General features: G+C 34.1%; 1 protein-coding gene across 1 annotated transcript in view; it reads left to right on the forward strand.

Moving 5' to 3' along the window:
- Positions 1–7,231: 7,231 nt before the first annotated feature.
- SOX5 (SRY-box transcription factor 5) overlaps positions 7,232–18,687 on the forward strand; it is a 491,049-nt gene continuing 479,593 nt past the window's right edge. The window contains exon 1 of the mRNA XM_036761148.1: positions 7,232–7,254. The gene's annotated coding sequence lies outside the window, so the exon portion shown is untranslated. The remainder of the gene's footprint in view (positions 7,255–18,687) is intronic.

Here is an 18,687-nt window from a genome sequence, read left to right on the forward strand (position 1 = left end):
TGTTGCACAACCTAGTTGCTAAACAATGATACAGTTACATTAATTCAAGAACTGGTTGAATGGCCAGACACAAAGTAATCATTAATGATTTTATATCAGTTTGGAAAAGTCTCTAGTGTAGGGACTCAGGGATCTGTGTGTCGCATATGCTCTTTAAGAGAGTTATCAGTGACTTGGACAAAAGCATAGATAACATGCTTATGAAATTTTCAATTGAGACAAAGATAGAAGGGATAGCTAACACGTTAGAATGAGGATCCAAAAAGACTTCAAAGGACTAAGAAGTTGGGCTCTGTCTAATAGCAGTGAATATAAAATCTTACATTTGAGTTCAAGACATTAAGAAGGTAGAGAGATGGTTAGACAGAAGTTCAACTAAAAAAGTATTAAAATATTTAATAGTATAAATAGTATGATAATTCTACCAATTTTTTTAAGAAGCTAAAATGATATTGGGGTACATTAAAAACATAACCTATTTTATTATGATCAAATCTGGAGTATTATGCATTTAAACAAAATAATAATAAGCTTAATTGCTTTAAATACATTTTTGTTTCTCATATCTATGGATAAATTAGTGTAACAACAATGCTATTTGCTGCTACTGTGGCTGTGTAAGACCAATAACACCAGCACACAGGAGAGCTGCTAGCACAGGATCTTTGATCTCTTTTTCTAAGGAAAGCAACTTTGAGGAGTTTCCAGTCTCACTTTAATTAAACATACATATATCATTCACTTAGTTCAGGGGAAAAGTCAGCACCCTGAACTGCAGAGAAAACACAAACAGAAATTACAAGTAGCAACTATATAAACAGAGCAAAACAACACAAATCAACAGACAGGCTTCTAGCTGTCTGTCTAAGACATTATTTACATAGTTACCAGAGAGAGAAGCACCAACATCTAGGTTTTTCAAAGCTGGTGGGCTCCAATGGCTACCCAGAGTCTCATCTGGTCAAATCACATGACATTCTTCCAGTGAGTGAGCTCCAAGCAAAATGCTAACCTCAGAATATATATACACTTTGTCAGAGTCAGAGGGCACCACAACCCATGTGACCTAGGCCCTCCCGTGACTTAAGCAGGTCATCAAAAGCACCCAATTCAATCAAAGATTGTTGATTGAAACAAAGACTCAAAGGCAATTGATTGCCTTAGTGCTGAGAAGCACTCCAAAACAAAAAACAGCAAAATGTCCTACCCTCCTTGCCACTGTAATTGGTCAATTCAGACTTTCTTTGCACTATCAAATATGTTTAATTTTTCAAAAGCAACAGTGTCATTTACCGACAAAAAATTAACTGCTATTTGTAGCAGGATAGAATATTGTCTGTTTTTTTCTTAGAACTTTTTCTTTCCTCATTGTCACTTTTTTCATTCCCTCACTTCAATTTTTAGGTTTTGATTTCTTTATCTTATCCTGTATTTCCATTTGCATCTCACTGGTGAACCAAGACATCTCTAGTGGAGTGCCTGAGGGATCTGTGATAGGATCTGGGTTTCTAGTAATGACTTAACTAAAGGCATAGACAACTCCTTTTTAAATTTTTAAAAATTATACAAAGCTCATGGGCAATACCTATAGTATTAGAAGATAGCATCAAATTCCCAAAAAGATCCAAGCAATCTAGAAAATTAGACTGAATATAATATAAAATTTAGTGCAAATATATATTAAATCTTATACCTAGTTTCTGAGTTATGTAAAGATCAAAAAAGTTATGAACATTTTAATGGACTAAAAGCTTAATAGGATTCAAACATGTGATAAAACCTGAAAAGCTTATGCATCCTTGGGCTATGCTCAGAGGCATAGTTCTAGTAAGGAAGAGGTGATGGTCCCATCATGCAGACTTTTGTCATACCACATCTGTAGTATTGTGTCCACTTCTGTGCACCATGTCTTTGGAAGGACAATTATATGATCTTATGATCCAGATGTCATAATGATGGCAGATAAAAATAAGTCCTTGAGTCTATGCCATGTGAGGATCAGGTGGAGAAACCAAGGGTGTTTATCCTAGAGAAAAGATGGTGGTATGTGAGGGCTGAGGAGAGGAAAGGAGAAGGCATAGGGCATGACAGCTATCTTCAAAAGCCTAAAAAGCTATTAAGTGGAAGAATGATTTGATTCATTTTGTGGGGCCAAGAAGGAAGAAATAGGAACAATAGATAGAAAATAAAAATCACAAAGACTCCAATTGAATCTTAATATAAAGACAAACTTCCTGTTAGAGCCACACACAAAAAAATGGCATGGTCTTTCTCGGAAAGGAGTAAATTCTTCCTCACTGTTTGTCTTCAAGTAAAGACTGCATGCCTACTAGTCACTTGTAATGTAGTATTTTTGAACAGTTTGAACTTCATAGCCACTAAAGTCCTATCCAAATCTGAAATTCTATGACTTTGTGATTTGGAGAACTCTAAAGTAAAAGATGATAGTTCAGGTATATTTTAAATAGCAATTTATGAGGCAAAAATATCTCTCTAGAGGTTGAGACAATACTCTCACTTTTCATATATATATATATATATATATATGATAGTTTATAAAGTATCTCAAACATTTGTCTACTTGTTTGTGTGGTGTTTCACCTGTTTATTTGAAGAGTGACTTGAACATTATTGATAATATTAAGGAGTAAATGTCACTTATAAATAATAATCCATATACTAAATGAGAAATTATTTGGATCATCCAGGACTGCACAAGTGTCATTATCCAAGACGAAACTACTAGGATATTTTGAGGTTTATATGCCTTCTAGTAAAACTATTCCAAAATCTAATAGTGATGCCAATTTGCTTTCCAAGGACTCAAATGGGGAAAATTGTCTCATGCTAGTTTAGAGTAGAATGTTAGCTTTATTCTACATACTTACTGAACACAGTACTGGACATAAGCACCGTTGCAAGCATCTCATTTAAGAATAATCTATGTATGGATAATCTGAAAGCTCCTTAAAAGGGACCCAGCACCATCTTGGGGATCTCATTTAGTACTAATTAATTCTGTGTAAAAAAAAAACAACATGGCTCAAAATTAAAAGAGCAATGAATAAAAGATTTGGCTCCAAGTATTAACACAGCCACTAAGCTACTGATTGGCTTTGGACAGTCACTTGAAATATTTTGTCCCTGCTGTAGTCATGGCTCTAGAGCCAGTACCCTCTTAATTCAGGTTCAACATTGGGACAAAATGAGGCACTCATAAATCAGTGAACATTTAATAAAGGAAGAAGCTTACTTGATTTACCTAGCATAGCAAGGCTATGCTACAAGGATACAGCAGTACTTAGTTTCTCTGGACACAGCTCTCATCACCTACATCTGGAAATGTGCTTAGTCAGTGCCTGATTGGAATAGGATCTCACATGGTCTCAGCACTCACCAAGTCTAAGATGTACCAATTACACAAGGCTGGCACCTTTTATGCCCCCAGACCAGGAAGCTGTTAGGAGACTGCTATTCCTTCAGAGTCTCCGACTTCCCTTATCTTCAAATTAAGGGTAAGAAAACTTACCTTTATGTGTCTTGTATTGCCACATAAGATAGCAGATATGAAACTGAGAACCTTACAAACTACTATATAAATTTGAAATGCTATCATGATTGTTATATTGAGAGGTAAGATAACGTAGTGGATAGTAAGGTAGTCTTGGAACCAGGAAGACCTAAGTTCAAGTCCCATCTCTGATATATACAATCTATGTGACCCTAGGTGAGTCACTTAACCTCTGTTTTCTAGGCAATTTTCTAAGATTTTAATGTGTAAAAATTATGCTCACCTGTATTTGTAAGAGATTCCTCACCTGGGATTTCCCTTTACTAGTGAAATCATAGGTCCAGTACTTATCCTAAAATGTCAACTACACAGGGTTTTCTTTCAAGCGTACTTATATTCCAGGCCCATCCTAAGCCCCTGAGTATGATAAGAAATAAATCCCTTGCAAGACAATGTTTATAATAATAGTTTAGTGACTTAACTTAATGTTTTAGACATCTAATACTCATTTACAGGATTCTTTACATTTATCTTTGGTATGTTAAACAAATAAAAATGGTTAGTGTTTTATTGAATATGAAAACTTAGGACACCAAAGATACTGAGATGGCAATCATGCCTTAAAACACAGTTTGCATCAGACTCATAAGAACTTTTAATTTTTACCTATCCTGCTAACCTTTTAGATTAGAGTTGCAGATACAGCCAGAGGTGGTAGCTGTAGTAAGACAGAGCAAGCTGGGGCCATATACAACCAAGCAGCTCGCCTTTTGGTTATTATCTCCGTTTCTATCTTTATACTACATTATGTCTCTTTGCTCTCCCCCTTAGTTCTTTTCCTCCTGCCTCCCCTTCCTGACTCTAGCTCCTCCTGCTCACTATGTCCCCCCACCCCTTTTTATTTGCTTTGCTCTACTAATATAGGAAAAAAAAACAAGATTCCCAAATTAGGTGAATTTATACAACCTCATTTTTAAAGAAAATTATTTATGTAACCTACACCCCAATCCTTTATATTTTGCTACCTACTCCCAAAAGGAGCTAATTTTGTTGAAGTTTTGAGTTTCTTTAAGCTTTTTAAAGGTGAAGACTGTCTTTTAGCCTTATTCTGAACAAGATGCATATAGACTCTTAAAACTAATAAATGAAAATAGCTTAAACTGTTTATTACTGTAACATTATCTTTCCAGAAATAGTTTGTTTCATTAAAGATTTGAGACTACTAGCTAAAAAGAACACTGTTATAGGAACAACCACCACCATCCTGCTCTCTTTCTTCAACTAACCCCACCAGAAAAACATATAACCATCCATTTTTGTCACATCTCATGTTAACTGCTTTGCCAAAGTAGATGATAATTCTATATTTTTTGTTGTTAGTACTTTAACCATATAATAGCATGTTTAAATCCAATTTAATTTTGATTAGGAATCACAGTCAAACCAAGGTATGCATGCATCTATATGCACACACACACACACACACACACATGCATGCTTTTTGCAAGATTTATTTAAGGGGAAAATGAAAAGATAAAATATGACTAGTGTATCTTATTATACTTGTTACTACCAACCATATCAATGATTTTTAATGGTATCAATGGCTTGTAGAAGGTGGGAATTAAAAATACATCTATTAGTATAAAAAGGCTAAAAATTGATAGCTGCTATTTTAGGGGGTATGTGAATGTACGTGTGTCATTGTGTATGTCTAAAAAAGTAAACTTGCTGTCTGCCTGTCGCCAGGAAAAAAAAAGTGGGACCTAATCAAACCACTGTGGGGTCAACCCTTGTGGTTTTAAAGGCCCTTAATGTTGTCCAGCTGCAAAATAAAAGGAATTGGGAGGGGAAGTTGGAAGGAGTAGGGGGTGGGGGGGCTGGTGGAAAAGAACAGGGAGTCTGGCTTTTATTTTTTTTAAAGTGAGTTCAGTGCCAGCCTGGACATTGGCTGTGCAGACTATTGAGCCATTGTCTGCTCCATTTCCAGAATAGCCCCCAGTTAATCACTTCGGCTTTGAAGGGAATTTCCTCGTGGAATTCTCCACAGAAAATCTAATCAACTGACCTGCCCTCTCAACAATGGAAGGCTTTTTTTTTCTCTCTTTCCCTTATTGGGGCGGACTCTGTAATGTAGCCTTTTGTGCAGAATGAACCCTCCCAGTAGGAGTGGAGGGAGAGAAAGAGGAAGGGAGGGAAAGAGAGAGAGAGAGAGAGAGAGAGAGAGAGAGAGAGAGAGAATGAGAGACAGAATGCACAGTCTTGTGTTTGTGAGGGTGTGCTTACTCTGACCAGATGCTGCAGTGCACGGGGATAGTCACCATCTCTGCATGTGTATGTGTGTGTGTGTGTGTGTGGTGTGTGTGTGTGTGTTATGTGCCTCTGTCATTTCATGTCAAAGGTACATTACCTGATTACCTTCCTCATCTGCCAGATTTTTATCTAGATAATTGGAACTGCTATGGAGGCTGTTCTCTGCCAGCCAGCTTAGAATCTGTAAAACCATAGTTTGTCCACCTTGTTATCTGTGGCTGCCTGGGCAGAGGAAATTAAAGAGATCCACAGCTAAGGGAGTTAGCCCTGTTCCCTCCTCTCAACAACCCCCTCCCCCAGCAACCAAAAATCAGAACAAATCAAAAGTTATTACTATTTGGGGGGGTAGGGGGTGATTTTTGTTTCGTTTCACGTGTGTTATTTTGGGATGTGGATACCTATTCCCCTCCACATAGCACTGATGTTTTATGGAGTTTGGAGCTGAGGAAACTTTGGCTGTGTTGCCAGGACATTCGCACCACTTTGTGGAAAGCAAGAGCTAACAGTGAGACGGACAGAGTGAGTGACAAGTTGTTTACAGGTTTCCTTGAAGGGGCCTCTGCTATATTTCAATCTGTCAAAGTTGCTTTTCTTCCCTCAGAACAATGCCTGATTGTTGTGTGTGTATGTGTGTGTGTGAGTGTGTGTGAGTGTGTGCTTCCGTGTGCGGGCAAAGAGAAAGCCTAGAAGGGGGGGGATAAGAAGTGAATGTGTAAAAAATACTATTGCTAACATTTCCAGTTTTTCTTTAATTAGTTAATAACTGCAGTTTAAACGGGTGGCTGTTATTGTAGATTCTCTTTTAATCCACCGCTAATACATTTTCCTTGATTAATATTATTTGTGTATGCATTTTATTAATGGGGAAGAGTGTGTATGGGGGATGTTAAATGAGTTGACTTCTCACATTCTCTGATGACTGGATGATAGAATTAAAAGGAAAGGACAGGCACCCTGAGGTTGTCTAGTGCCTAGCAGCCGCAGCGTGCTGCTCAGCTGTGGGGGAAGCTTTCTAAACACTCTGTGCCGCTAAGTGTGCTACCCCTTTAAGAGACTGGTCAAGGAGTCCTAGTTCACAGAGAGGGAGAGGGAGAGGGAGGGAGAGGGGGAGAGAGAGGAAGAGAGAGAGAGAAGAGAGAGGAGAGAGGAAGAAAAAAAAGAGAGAGAGGAGAGAGGAGAGGAGAGGAAGGGGGAGAGAGAGAGAGAGAGAGAGAGAGAGAGAGAGAGAGAGAGAGAGAGAGATTGAGGGAGGGAGGGAGGGAGAGGGGGGAAGAAGAGAAGAGAGGAGAGGAGAGAATCAATTGGTTTAGAGGGTTTGGACTCACTTGACAGGTTCAGTTGGAGACGATCATAGGTGGCTGCTGTGACAAAGGGAAATTGTGCTTTTCCAGCATGCTAACTGACCCTGATTTACCTCAGGAGTTTGAAAGGTGAGTTGAGTTGTTTTGTTTTGGATGTTATTTTTTTTAAAAAATGTGAAAGTATAACTCTCCCATTTTACAGGCTTAGAATCAGTTTTGAGATGCTCTTTAAAAATCATGCTTGCCGGAGAAGCTTTTATATGATTCTATATGGTAACCGAATTTTGTTGTTGTTTTCTCAACCAAATTGAAGGAATTTACAAAGTCCTCGAGCTTGCTATTGATGATTTTAGGTTTGGACCTATAACAGATTTTAATGAACATTAAGCCTTATAGCCCTCTCATCCTTTCTTCCTCTAAATCTTTTTTATGCAAAGCACCCACATTTTCAGCATCTCTGTCTCAGATGTAATTTCTGGGATGACAGAGGAATTTGAGGATGATTAGAACTAAGGCTTTAAGTTCCTGCAAAACTTTGGAAGTAGCTCCATAAAGCACATGACCTTTTGTTGATATAAGGGAACAGGGTGTGCATTTTTTTAAAACTCAAGTTAACATCACAACAATCCATCAGGAGATCTTTTTTTTTTAAGTGTCAAAAAAGTTAAACACTGATGATTCCTAAGTTTTAGTGGACACTTTTTGCACTGACTGTCGAAAGCTCAATTTTGATTTATGATGTTTCCTTCTTTTGCCAAGACAGGAGCATGTGTATTTGGAATTAAGTTGTTACTATTGAGAAAGTATTTTTAGCTGCTTTAGTTTTGTATTATTTCAAGTTGAGTTGGGCTTTCAAAGATGTTAGTTCTCTTCATGTGCATCTTAATATATACTGTAATTTTTTTAAAAAAAATCTTTATTCTTACTCTACCACAAGTTCAATTTTTGGGGAAAACTATAAATAGGATCTTGTTTGCCATTTAAAATAATTCAAACTTTGCATTCTCTTTGGTGAATTTTTTTAATCTAAAAAAAGACAGGATGCATGATACATAGGCTATATTTTTTTTCATTTTCATGAAAGCTACCTTCTGTATAAACATTTGTTGTATCTGACTATGCAATGCAAGCTAGGTGCTAGACCAGCTGGTTAAAAATATGCTAAGTCAAGCTGTTCATCGCTCAAATGACTGAATTTGATATGAAAAGGCGAAAAAAGAAAGACAAAGATTAAAACATTTTAAGATTGCAGTAAATCAGTGAGCAATGGAAGATGAAAAAGAGTACTGAGAGTAAAATACATCTTGAATGTGGTTATCTATTAGGGTGCAGAATATGAAATTACAGAAAAAAATTAAAATAGCACAAAATATACTTTAGCAGTGGTTTCTCTTTTTTTCTTCCCACTGAGGGATTTATTGACCAGATATCCTCATTTAAATGGGGGAACTTCTTTAATGGCTTTATTTAATATTTTATTTAATATTTTCTCACTTGAATTTAGTAACTCCTTAAAATGTTAACCTTTTATTTGGGAAGAATGCTTTTTTTTACAGAACATATTTGTTATTTATCCTAGAAATTATTAGTGTTTGAAGTAGCAAATACTTTCCTAATTCAACAGAGTAACAGCTCCCTATGTGGTACAGAGTAAGAGTTAAACTACAATATTCTCTAACTATAATTGCATGTTATGAAGATGATACTGGCAATCTGATTTGTAAGCCAGTTAAATGATTCTTATAAAAGGTAGTTACGTATTAAAAGGTTATATTCTATGTGTATATATAGGCAAGCTTTACCACTTTTAGCTTTATTTATATGTTTTTCAATTATCTCCTTTTGAGTTAATTAAAAACTCCCAACCCCCAAATTCTAAAGCTAGAATCTCTTAACATTTTACTCCTGGCTCATGTTTCATTTTTGCCATCACTCAGGGGCATGCACTTCTCACTGACTGGTTAAGTAAGCAAATGGTAATCAATAGTGTTGGTATTCTTGCTGACAGATTTGAAAATATTAACAACTCAAATATTTTTGAAAGATATCCCATGATGTAAGAGGTCTTAATTAGAATTGGTAATGCAACCCCAAATCTTTATAGCTCATTACCATCTGTTTACATTATGAATATACAGGTAAATGCATCTATAATAACCTAGATGTAATGCATATCATGTAGCAATGACGATCTCCACTTATAAAAAGAAAATTCAGAGGATGTGTGCATAATATGTCTACACTACCACATGTGTTCAGCTGGGATTTTTTTTTTCTGCTTTTTAGATTACTTGAGACTGTTTCCATGTAAATTACTTATACTGTACACAAATACCTGCCATAGGAGATGTTCAAAAATCAATAATCACCCATGAACCTATAAAAGAAGCCTTCTAAAATAACTTGTGAAATAGATCACTGAAGTGAACAAAGTTACTTGCTTTTAGTTTTTTACACTGGGAATAGAAGTTATGTCATCTTAGACTGTTTCCATTGAGAGATTTCTGACTATCTTTCATTGTTCTCCAAATCCCTATATTGTTTTGAAACTTTACAGAATAGTTACAACCTGTACAATTAAAAGTTAAATGTGGAGATGACAACTGTTTGATTTGGATTGGAATACGACTGTGATAACAGCTCTAGAGGTGAAAATGGTCAGGACTGTCATTTAAACAATTGTTTATTCATTCAAAAGTGGTAGCAATTGCAGAGGCTCTTAAGAATTGTCCTTCAGGATTTATTAAAAATTTACCAAACTGGACAGTCTTCTCTGAAAAGTAAAGTGAGTTCCATCCTTTAGTTTTTATTTGCAAGTATTCACTCTCCTAACTAAAATGATAATATAGACTCCACATGGGGATGGGAGTCAGGGAAGCATTTCTAAAGAATTCTTGGAAATATTATTGGCAATTAGGACCTATTATGTCTTACTTCTTAGAGTCAGTATAATTGACAGCATGCACTATATGTTAATAGCTATCACATTAAATGCATACTAGAACTCTCACAATATAAACCCTTTGTAGACTTGTAGATGTGTTCATGTAATTAAACACAAGCGAATCTGACTTTGCTTGGTTTTTTTTTAAGGACTCTGCATATCCATTTAAAATTTCTGCAAATACAAGGAGCTACCAAAATAACTATCTTAACCTTTTTATGTTTTTGTGATATTGATAAATAAGAAAAATGAATATTTAATGCTGTCATACATATATTTGCATACCACTTCTCTCTTTTATATTCCATATATCCTGTGTTTATAAACCATGCAACAGTTTGATAACTAAGTTACTGCACTTTCTCTCTGTTATGGTATGTTAGTACTTAATTAAGTATCAAGTGTGAAATTATTGCTTAAGAAAAAAGGGTGTGTTAATGTCTGTGGAGCGTAAAAATGGAACCAGGTTAAACATTTGGTGTCACCTATTCAGTGGTATCTTTCCAAACGGATACAGACTGAAGAATGCCTGTATAGATTGATGTGAAGCGAATGACTATAGGACAAAAAGTCTCTGATGGGAGGATAAGAAATGGGTTTAGCTATTGTTCATTTTAGGTCTACCTCAAATTTAGTTTGATGTTTTATCAACACTTGCCTAAAGGAAAAATACTTTCCTCATGAGAATACTTTCAAATATGTTTCTTACAAAAATATACTAGTAACTTTTATGATAAAGTTGGTTGTCCTATCACATATTGTTTGGAAATGATTTTCTATTTCATAGCTAAATAGAATAAAACACCTCTTCAGTGACGGTTTTGGATCACCTAAAATTTGCACATAGGCATCAGAATTTCAGAACTTACCTTCCATTATTAAGGTAAACTTATTTAGTTTGTATAATGATTTATATGTCTAATTTGTTCATAAAGTCAGGAAGGAAAGAGAGATCTCTAAATTAGATGCAAAGGAAAGTTATAGTTTCACATTCAGAATGTTTCCAGGGTGTTCTGCTTTATTCATTTCATTTGTTGTACTTATACTTGTTTGTAAAGGAAAAGTTGACTATAATATGTTATAGATTTTAAATAATTTACCACTACCTGGAATGGAGCTGTAAGTTTGTAATATAACACACAGAGGAGAAGGGATGAAAATGAAGGGCTTGGTAGGATTGTGACTATCAAGAGCATCTAAGAGTTAAAATATTAAGCAGCATCTTGTGGTGTTCACTGTGTAATAAGTTTGATAGATGTTGAAATACACGAAGATCATTGTTACTTTTCATTTATGCAGAGTTCTCGTATCAGAACCCACTGACATAATAAGCACATGATAAAGTATTTGTACCTGTTCTTAGGGAGATTTTTTTTTTGCTAAGATCCGTATATACATCTTACATGAGAGCCAAAAAAGACCTGTTCTGTTACTTAAGCACATTATTCTTCCATAGAGTTGGGAACTGTTTCAAATGGATTAAATTCATAATGCATTTAGAAAGTGGAATTATATCCATGGGTAAAGTCTGATTTTTATTGCTTACTCTTCCCACTATTCATTTTTCAGCAACCTAATGATTATATAGTGTGCTGAAAATACACATTATGTAGGTTGAATGTCTGTCCATTTACAAACTAGGTAAATAAATATAACTGATGGAGTTTCTTTTTCCCCTTCATAATTTGTTAGTTATTTATAATTTAAGTCAAGCTAACCAGCCCAGTTTGCTCTGTTCTAGTGACACAGATAATGTCAATATGTAGTAGATGTGAATATCATATATTAGTGTCAAGTGAAAAAGTGTTGCATAATTTTAATGTGGTATTTCCGTTAGAGTACAAATAAGAAGTTATCTAAAATCAAGCAGCATTTTTTATTCTTCGTATCTATATGTTTTACATAGCATTTCATTATACATTATCTTATTAGTTCCTTATAATAAAATAATAATTGTAATTTCTAGATAGACCTGGTCAGATGATACTTGTGAAACAACTTTAAAAAATATTTTACTATTGTTTTACTTTTAAAACTTGGGCAAGTTTAATAGAATATCCTTTGACAGCATTCACTGTGACAGCAGGTCAGAGTTGAAGATGATAGGACTTTGATCATTTGCTATTTCAGATTTTTATTAATCCTGTCCCTCTGTCCCCAAGTCTATAACCTCTTCTCAGCTATCACTAGCATAACCTGTTCATTTTTACTAAGTAAGTTCATGTGTCCTGAATTTCCTCTCTAAAGGAAATTGTTCTAGTTGTCTAATGCTAACTGTCCAATAGGGGTTTGTTTTGAACACCACACTCAGTATCCGTTCCCTCTAGAGACTGAGAGTAAAACCTCAGCCGTACTCCCAGCCCTTGCCAGCCTGAGTCGTTAGAGACTCAAAGTTGTTCCCAATCTTTTGCGCCTCTACTGTAACACTGAATTCTACTCAGTGGACTGTGGAGGACCAGGCAGGAACAAGATCTAGAAGAATTCTGGTGAGAACTGTTTATGGGGATATGGTATTTTAAAAGAATGTAGTAAACAAACAGAATTGTGGCATAAACAAAGATAATTAGCATAAACAATATCATTTTAGGACAGGTGGTTTAAAAAAACAAACAAAACAAAAAACCCAAATATGAACCCAACTTGAATGCTGCCAGTTTGGAACCACTGAACCTTAATCTGTACTTCATGAGATTTGCCCAGGTTTGTTGATAAACTTGTCAACATGCTTTTGCTTTTCCTTTTGTAAAATTTTCCGGTCATTATGCCCTTTTGTCACCCAGCTTGAAAGTAATTACTCTGTTACAAGGTGGTGTAATGACTTTTTTACCCATAAAACATGACAGAAGTAAAATTAAAAACAAAAGCTGGTGACTGTTCAAAGACACTTGAAATGAGCTTTGAACAATAAATCTATCCAAACCCAAACTGAATTGAGTGGATTTTAGATTTCTCTCTTTTTAATCAAAGTAATCATCTCAGTTACTTGATTCTATAATAATTGTACTTTTACTTTTTCCTTATATTTGGATTCAGAAACACTTTTTCCTATTGCTTAATCCTTGGGATAGTTGCTTAATCCTAAGAATAGGTATATCTTAAGTGTCATTTTCTCGCCATTTTCCTTGACAACTAAAGGAATGTAACCTAGTTGAGTCTAAAATGTGATAGGTGATCATGAAGTACAAGAATGACATTTATTCTCTTCATATCATCTTAAGGTACTATGCCATAGTGACAGTATTCTTGCCTGAGAACATTTAAGCTGTTTTTTTTTTAACAATTGACTATCATTTTATATTGGTAGATCTATAGTATAGCTACAGATATATAGATATGGATATATATTGCTTTAAGTGAAATTTGAAGCATGGTGTAGAGACTATTGTTTGTTTTCCTTCATGCTAAGGACCAAAGTTCTTATTGATGTTGAAAAGGTGTTGTCTCCTCTTCGTCCTCATGGAGGAAATGCAGGTGGTATATCTCTGTAGTTCTTTTTTCCTTAACTGATTGCAGTTTTCATTGAACGTTAGTTTCTTGAAGTTATAGGGATGCGTGTAAACTAGTAAACTGTGTCTCATTCATACACTGTTGAGATTTCTCATACTTCAGGGACAAAAATAATTTGGCTACCAACAAATTAGGGCTACCTGCCAGAGTTAACACATATAGTAGGTAAGAGTAACACTATAACTAAAAGCTTCTGGCAGGGGAAAAAAAACAACATTGAAACTTTCGTATGTAACAGCATTTCTAATTCTGTTATTTTTGAAAGAACATACACATGTATATGTTGCAAAAGAATGTTTAAGTATGTATAAATAATATAATAATATAATTTCCCTTAGTATATGTATACATATACATATATATGTGTGCATATTACATATATACCTATCTATGCATATACATACATGCATATATGGGAGGTACTTTTGGCATAATATCTCATTGCATGGTAGCATAGGGATCTTCAGTTTATTCCATGAGCCTCACATTATTTTGCCCCAATTTACTCTCTATGCACTGTGAATATGTCTAATATGAAGCAATGAGCTTCACAGCACAGGGCTAAAAATTAACAAAAGCATTTTCAACAGCATACATTGTTTGAATGATGACTTTAAGAATATCTTTAGTTTAACCAAGGAGACCAAGTATGAATAGTTTCTAGTTCCTTTCTGGCTACAAAGGAGATTTCCTTAAAGTTAGGAAACCAGGTATATAAATGAGGCAATTTAAGTGGTTGTAATTTCCTTGTATGTGTTTCCTTTATATTATAGCTAAATAGAAGATATTAGAGCATATAACTATTATTTTGGTACTCTTGTAATAGTTTGTTTTAAAATGTGGTACAACATTTACTTTCATACAGATTTTTGGTTGCTTTTTAATCTGTTGTTAATTCATAAAGTACCTTTTTGCCATTTAGAAACTGAGCTGTAATTAATCCCTTTTTGGCATACCTTGTACTCAGATTTTTTTAAAATTAAGAATAAACTATTTTATAGGGCAAAACTTATCCCTTTACACAATATTGTTCTAAATGAAAACAGGATTCATTATCTACTCTATTGATTTTTTTTGTTCCATCTTGCCATGGGTTGCTTAAATATCAAATTTTAAAACACATTTTATAATTACGTGTTAAGATGGACAAATAAATGTATTCTACTTGCTCTCTGTCCTGGGAATTTATCCTAGAGTTCCTTAGACAATAATTTGCACAGTCAAAATATTTTTCCCCTTTCTTCCTGGTGACCTTTTGTGTCCCTCTCTTATTGTATATTTTTTCTTGTTGAGTTTCCTAAGGTTTTAGGAAAGAAGTGGATCATTTGTATGGAAATGTCATATAAAATTAGGGGTAATCACTCTCTTCCCTTAGTTGTGCAGTCTGGATAAGAAATCTATACTGAAGATCTCATAGGATATGTAAAGTGTCACAGTGTTTTAGGAGAGAGTAGAATGAACTGGAAGTCGAAATATTTTATTTCTGGTTCTATCATTGACTCATCTTTGACCTTGAGCAAGTCTCTGTTTTAATGAATACATGTATAAATTGGCTTTGCATTATTTGTAATCTTTCTCACAGCGACATCATGCGATTTAATCACATAATATTTGAAAGGTGCTTGGAAGAGTTCAGGAGAAAGCTTTTATATAAAACTCAAAGTGCTATTAATCAAACTAGGATAAACAACTCGGAACAGAAAATCAAGTATAGTAAGGAATGTTGTGATTGAGTGAAATGTACCCTTCTATTCCAATTCTCTAATAATAGGTGAAATTTTAGTAGTCTTAAAGGATTACAGAGTACAAGTATCTAGAAGTCTACTGATATACAAAGTTCTAGTTTTAGAAAAGTGAAATTCATGATATTTGGCCCGTAATTTGGATGTAATATTTGGTAGGCATTTTTTTTTCAAATAACTACAGAGATTAAAAAATCTAGGTCTAATAAATATAAAATATTTCCTATCCTAAAAGGAATTATAAAACTCAAAGTTAAAGTACAGAATATAGGAAATTTTATAAGAAGTTAAAGTAAAATTCTGCATCCTTTAAAGTCAGGGAATATATTTGTTATGGACAAATAGTCTAAAATAAAGTATATATGATCAAAAGACAAAAAAATTTTAATGGGTGGAGGATAGTAGTAGCTGATGTTTATAGTTATGTCAAGTTTACAAAGTACCTTATATACATTATCTCATTTGATCCTCTCAAGAACTCTATGTAGTGAGTACTGAAGTATTATTTTTGAATTTTCACATATGATGAAACAGAGTTTCACAAAAGTTAAATGACTTGCCCAAAGTCATGAAGTGTTGGGACTGGGATTCAAAACCAAGTCTCTGTGGACTTCCAAGTATAATGTTCTTTACTTTGAATAACTCACAAAAAAGAAAGTAATAACATCTGAATTTTCTAAGCCTAAATTGATCTTAAAGCATGTAGCTCTTATCAAAAATTTGTATTCAACTAGCTGGGTAAATCAGGGCATACTTTAGTAACATTTAGAATACTTGAGATTAAAACAATCATAATGTTGGAAGTATGTGCTTAAAATGAAAAGTTATTAACTTTCCTGTAATATTCTATTTTCCCCAGAGAACATAAATATAGTCTACATGATGGCTATTTTTCTTTGTCATTAACATTAATTACATTAGTATGATCAATAATTTATATGTAATATATATATATATATATATATATATATATATATATATATATATATATATAATGAAAGCTAGGAATTCAGCATAATATAATGTAGAGAGAGTATTGTAATGGAAAGTTAAAAAAATCTGGAGTTTTAGCCCTTAATGTAATATAATGAGTTACATGGCTAATGAATTCATTGCCTATTACTGCCATTTCACAAATAGTTTAGTTTAAATAGTTTAAAAAAAAACATGCTCAGAGAAGGTGACTTGCCTAAAGTTATTTTAGCTCCTGTTGTCCAATGCCAAGCAGTGTTTTTTCTATTGAATTATATAAGCATTTATATGAAGTTTTCCCCTTCTGTAAAAGTAGCTGCTCTTTAAAGAACCTTTCATTGTTTGAGATTCTGTTCCTTTTTATTCCTCTCTGGACTTCACTGTCCTCATCTATAAAAAGACGGATTTGGACTAGATAATCTCTAAGGCCCCCTCTAGCTCTAACATCCTATGTTACTACACTCTAAGATCTCTAGTTCCAAAATTCTAAGTTTCTAAAATGTTTGTACAGTATGTAGCTTTTTTGTTGCTAAAGCAGTCAGAATGCTTATATTTCTGCTTTTCTATGTGAGGTTCCACAACCAACCAAGGAATTTACATTTCAAACTATTTCTCAGTTTACATGTGAACTGGGGACTATTGTCCAGGGGCAAAGCACTTCAACAAAATGGAATTCTGGGTGCTTGGGTGTCTATACCTATATATTTTAAAAATACATAGTCCTGATCTCATAATTTTAAAAAAAATATAATATATCATAGCAAAACAATTCAGCATACCAATCAAACAGCAACTGTATTTAAGTGTGTAAATCACTTTGCTAAGTGCTGTTAGTTATACATTTAAGCTAAGGTTTCTGTTTATATAGATAAATGTAACATTAAATTACCTTGGGTCTGCTGAAGTGAACTTCAGTAGTTGAATAGGAAAACCATAAGGTCATGACAAAGACAAACTTTAGAAAGTAGCATTACCTTTGATTATTAAAGAGTATTAACAATAGGGAAACTTTGTGTCCAAATTGTCGAGAAAAAGAAAAGGAACAGACCCACAAATAATGTGAAATAAATGTTCCTTAAGGAACAGCTATATATCCTGAGAAGATAAACCTTAGATGAGAGGCATTACAGTCTGTGAGAAATAACATTGGGATCAGAATGACTGGTTCATCTATTTAATGCTAGAAAACATGTTAGAAAAGTTAGACAACCTGAGTTCAAGTTCTGACTCATTACAAGTTATTGACTTTGGGCAAATTGTAATCGTAATTGTAAATCAATTCCCTTACTTAGAAAGTAGGGATACTAATACTGTCATTATATTTACTTCTTAAGGTTATGAAGAAAAGATTAGATAATGTAACATTTTCATGCCATAAAGCATTTTATGCAAATGAATTACCACTATTAAAATGATAACACTAATATTTGGAGTTATTGAGGCACAGTCTGGATTCTTTTTAGCAGTGTTCATAGCACCATGAGCATGATCCTTGAATATGAGGAGATGTGGGTATTCTCCACACATAGCAGTCATAACCAAGTATATTTAATTTCAAAGTGGACAAGTCAGTATAAAAGGACCTTTCAGATCACCTAGTCTAGCCCCCTCATTTTACAGATGAATACATAAGATCTTGAAAGCCACATACATATAAGCATTGGTGGGATAAAAAAAGTGTTATTTGGCCATTTGAAAGAAGGTCAAAATTGGCTTCATGTTAAAGTTAAGTCTTTGTACCATAATTCAGATGTAGAATTATTGACTATTCATGCCATTTTTAATTTTGGAAAGAAGAATGACTGTTCTTCCTTTGCTACTGAGACAGGGACTTTTATTTTTTAAAAATTGAACCCAAACTGCATTTAAAACAAGGACCAAAAGGAAATGTGTAAAAATCCTACTTTTAAAACAGAAAGAAAATCTGGAAACCATCCAATCAGGCATCCTACTGCTAATATATTTTATAATCTAGCACCTAGTGCTATACAAGGATGGCATATGTTCCTGCAATTTCTCGACCAAAAATTTAAAACTATGTTGGGAAAGTCACTTAACTTCTCTGTTCTTCAACCACTCATCTATAAAATGGGCATGCATACTAACTTACCCCCTAATGCTAGAGAAGTGACATAGCAAATTAATATTTACAAAATATTTAGATATCTCTGGATGAAAGCCACTGAGTACAAATTGTTCAGTTTTTACCAAATGCAAAATAGTTAACATGCCTTAAGAGTGAAAAATTATGGGATTAAACAATAATTTCAATGGGTATGTGCATGCAAAAAATTACCTGTCTACTTTGTTAGGTCCTACAAGAGCACTATTTGTAAATAAGCTCAGGGGTAATAATTATTATAGTTATTGTGGTTATTACATAAATTAGCATGTTAT

This window comes from Trichosurus vulpecula, chromosome 5 (genome assembly GCF_011100635.1).
Source record: "Trichosurus vulpecula isolate mTriVul1 chromosome 5, mTriVul1.pri, whole genome shotgun sequence".
Classification (NCBI taxonomy): Eukaryota; Metazoa; Chordata; class Mammalia; order Diprotodontia; family Phalangeridae; genus Trichosurus; species Trichosurus vulpecula.